The sequence below is a fragment of the Triticum dicoccoides genome, chromosome 4B (assembly GCF_002162155.2).
Source record: "Triticum dicoccoides isolate Atlit2015 ecotype Zavitan chromosome 4B, WEW_v2.0, whole genome shotgun sequence".
NCBI lineage: Eukaryota > Viridiplantae > Streptophyta > Magnoliopsida > Poales > Poaceae > Triticum > Triticum dicoccoides.
In genome coordinates this window covers 362,047,774-362,052,119 of record NC_041387.1, presented here as the reverse complement: position 1 = coordinate 362,052,119, position 4,346 = coordinate 362,047,774, and positions in this window count along the sequence as shown.

Below are 4,346 nucleotides of genomic sequence, written 5' to 3'. Positions count from 1 at the left end.
ATGATGCAGAGCATCCTTCAATCATCCCCATGGACACCACACTGACTCATCAAGCACCAAGTAGACCCATAACAAGAGCTCGTGTACGTGCCATCGAAAGCGTGGTGAACTCACTCCTCTCCGAGCTTCACATGAATATAGATGGAACTTGGTTGCTACCTCATCATGGAACATTGTGTATCATTAGGCACTAGGACAACCCCCAACATGGAGCTAAGGAACCTCACCAAGTCCACGAAGAAGCACGGGAAGGCTGCATGGAAGATGAAGACCAGTATCAAGAAGGAGACGCGCTCAGGCGAGCCCGTGCGCATGGCCCTTGTTGGACCATGTGCACACGGACCATCCGAAGAGATACTAGACATACGTCATGCGCACGGGCCTCCAGGAAGCCGTGCGCATGGGCCTCCAGGACGCCGTGCGCATGGGCCTCCAGGACTCCATGTCCACGGGCCCCTCCGTTGTAGCTTCCTGGGCACCCCGTACCCACGGGCGTGTACCGTGCACACGGGCCTTCCAGCGGACATGGCTGAAGTTGACTGTTTTGCCCCTCTCTTCGTCCCTCACCTCCAGCCACCTATATACCTCGTTCTTAGACCATTTGTTAGGATTAGCAAAGTGTATGATATGATCTATAGGGACCTTTGCTCATCTACCACTCCTCTTGGAGATCAAGACCTCTTAGGAGAAGATCCCCAAGTGGATATCAAGACCTCGTCTCGGAGAAGACTATCATCAAGACCTCATCTCCTTTGGATTTGAGAAGAACCTTTACCTTGTGCTATTTTCCCTTGATTGTTCATGTTATACTTGTGGATCTCATGTATACTATTCTAGTGGACGAGGGATTTGGGTTTGTTTGAGTGATTCCTCTTTTTGTTCTTGTTGTTCTTCCCTTTTCCCCCTCCAAGTGCGAAAAGATCATGAACTAGGGTTCCACCTTACAACACAAGGGGTCGGGCGTATGAGGACCTTTACCAATGGTTAGACACGAAGGAAGGCAAAAGGAACATCTATAAGATGGCTAAGATCCGAGAGAGGAAGACTAGCGATGTCGACCAAGTCAAATGCATCAAGGACCGAACAGATCAACTCCTGTTGAAGGACAAAGAAATTAAGCATAGACGGCGGGAGTACTTTGACAAATTGTTCAATGAAGAGAATGAGAGTTGTACCATTGAACTTGATAACTCATTTTATGATACCAGCAGGCATTTGTGCGGCGAATCCAGAAGTGTGAGGTGAGGGAGGCTTTAAGAAAGGATGAAGCAGGCATGTTCGACGGGACTGGACCTAGCCCCGTCACCCTCCGTCATCTCGAGCCTAATAGGTGATGAATATGTGGCGTTCAAGCAGATGAATGTGAGTGTCAACATTAACTCGATCGTCCTTTGCTGTAGTGGGCAGTGGCGGAGCTTCATGGAGGCCAAAGGGGGTCACCACCCCCACCCTCCTCTAGAAGTGTAAATAATATTTTTACTAGGTATACTAGCTATCAAAAAAGAGTATACTAGTCGCCAAAAGAGCTACCTCAGCACCAAGCCGTCCAGGAGTGGCTACATACTGGCGACTACTAGTAAAACTAGGGTGCGTTTGGTTCATTGGATGTCCCTTGTGAGACAAAGATAGCCTTGTTTTAGGGTGGATGCCACCCGTTTGGTTCAAGGATCAGGAATGATGAGGGTTGTTGGGGATAGCCAAGATTCCTGGAATATTCGTCAAAATGATGGCTATGGCCAGCCGCAGAAAAGTCACGGTCGTCGCCAACCACCTTTTTTTAGTCTCACCCCGAATCGTTTTTCTCTCCTCCCACCCCTGGTCGAGCAGAAAAATTATACTCTCTCTCCCCTCGTTTCTCTTCTTAGAGGGTGCTTGGATACAAGGGACTATTTTTAGTCTGACTAAAAATAGTCTCTTTTAGAGGCTAAAGTTCCAAGCACCCCTGACTAAAGAGAGGCTAGGACTAGTCTTGAGGCTAAAATCTTTTAGTCATGGGAAACCTACTAAAATATGTATTAGCTCTCTCTCTCCTCATTTAATTCCTCTCCTTAGTTCTGGATTGGAGGGTTTGGAGGATAATAAATGCTCAATAACTAGATTTTAGTCTCTTTAGTATTTGGATCCAAGCATGGGTGAGACTAGCAAGTTTTAGTCCCACTACTTTTAGTCATGGGACTAAAACGTATCCAAGCATGCTCTTAGTGATGGCGTTGCCAGATCGGCAAGCAGCAGCCGGACCAACAACAGAGTCGTCGTCGGCGGCGCCGACGGCGGCGAATGGATCCATGCACGTACGCACCCTCTCCTCTCTTAGGCGTGGGGGGGCTCGCTTATGGGTGGGCGATGACTTATGGTGCAGACCTGATTGCGCCGACGGTGGCCTGATTGCGCCGATTTTGTCCGGTCTTGATATGTCTCTTTGTGCCTTATATGTTTCAGGCACGACCTCAAGCTCTACTACGCCTTCAACGAACAAATCTTAATGGACCCTGATAAATGTCACACGTGTGGCATGAAGCAATTTCGCCCACACGTGTGAGGGCTGAAGGAGGTCAAGCTAAACGCCCTTCTAGCCACCAATTGTGAGACGTCGGTTTTTTATTTCTTTCACACATGCACGCAAACAAGGACAAAAACAGATGATAGCAGCAAGAATCTTTTAGGTTTTTCAAACTTTAAAATGTTTTATCTCTTAAATAGAAAATCTGATTAAAAATCTGTTTTCACCATTAAATCCGCCGTGACAACGTCATCGAAAGTAGATCCCATATCGATATGTTTTGACGATATTTTTTGGTGGTAAAAAGTTGCCATGTCTACAGCGCATAAATTGTCATGGTGTTTACACTAAAAATGCCATGATATGTTTCAAAAACTTTTTCTTCTAAAAGTGAATTTTGACATGTTATAAAAAGGATAATTAATAAACTAAACTTGCCATGAAGAATTACTAAAATTTGCCATGATCCATGAAATAATTTTGACATGGTTCATAATTAAAAATAAATTCGTCGTCAATTACTTTAAAAATGCATAGTCAGTGACTCAAATTTGCCATGAATCAGAAACTAAAATTGACATGGTGAATTACTTAAATTTTCCATGATACATGCACTACAATTTGCCAGGATTCATACAAAAAAATTCCATGCTCAAAATACTAGAATTGCCATGGTCAAAATACTAAAATTGCCGTGATCTATAAACTAAATTTGCCATGATCCATGAATTAAATTTGGCGTGGTTAATTACTAAAAATTGCCATAGTCAATTAATAAAATTTGCCGTGAAAAGTAGTTGAAATGCAATGGTAGCTTTAAATCTAGAAGAAAAAAAATAAATGAAACATATCATAGCAACTTTATTGTAAACACTAGGTAACTTCATTGTAACATCATGGCAGCTTTTGGCCCAAAAAAAGGTCATCGAAACATATCAATATGGGATATAGTTTTGAAGTTCTCTTCGAGACCGGTTTAACGATGAAAGCGGATTTTTAATTAGATGTTTTACTTAAGGGATAAAATAATTTTTAAATCCAAACATCAAAAAAGTTTCGCTGATGTCATCTGTTTGATGCGACAAAATGGATGGTAATGAAGATTCATGCCACACATGTGACACTTATCATTTGGGATCTTAATTTGTATGAGGTAGTCATGTACCAAATAATTATCTATTGTGACAAGAGATAGCACTCATTAATATACTGCACTGAATACGCAAGATAGTATCAGCAAAATTTATAGGGGTGATGCGTTGTGCACGTCTTTGATTATAATTCTTCAGTGAAAATGCTTCAGGGCCATAGCAGTTTTTTTTTCTAGTTTAAATGATTTCTAGATTGTTGTAGATAATATTGTCAAATGGGTGGTTTTGAAAGAAAAAAATTGATTTTACAGAATATGTATATGATGTTGAAGGTTAGTTTAATTACATGAATACTCACAGGCATATTTTTTGCTCAAATTGCTCGGATAAAGGGTAATCTCATCACCCGAAAAAAGAGGTTATCGCAACAACCTATCCACTACTTGTCCCTCGAACCAAACGGATATACTGTTATCTCTAACCATTTGACATCCCAGAAAAAATGGCTATCCCTAACCATGTGATAGGTGATACTCATAGCCACTCAAAGCTATCGCATGAACCAAACATACCCTAGTGGACTCCGTTGGTTCCATAGAGCCTTCCAATTATTATTTGAGTCCCTAGGTAGCCATCACGAATGGGCCATCGCCTTCAAATTCCTCTATTGCTTGCCAGCATGGATCCATTTTTCCCTACACAAGCTACATGGCTGCTAGATCTGAGGCAAAAAATTCCAATGTGAGAGTGAATAG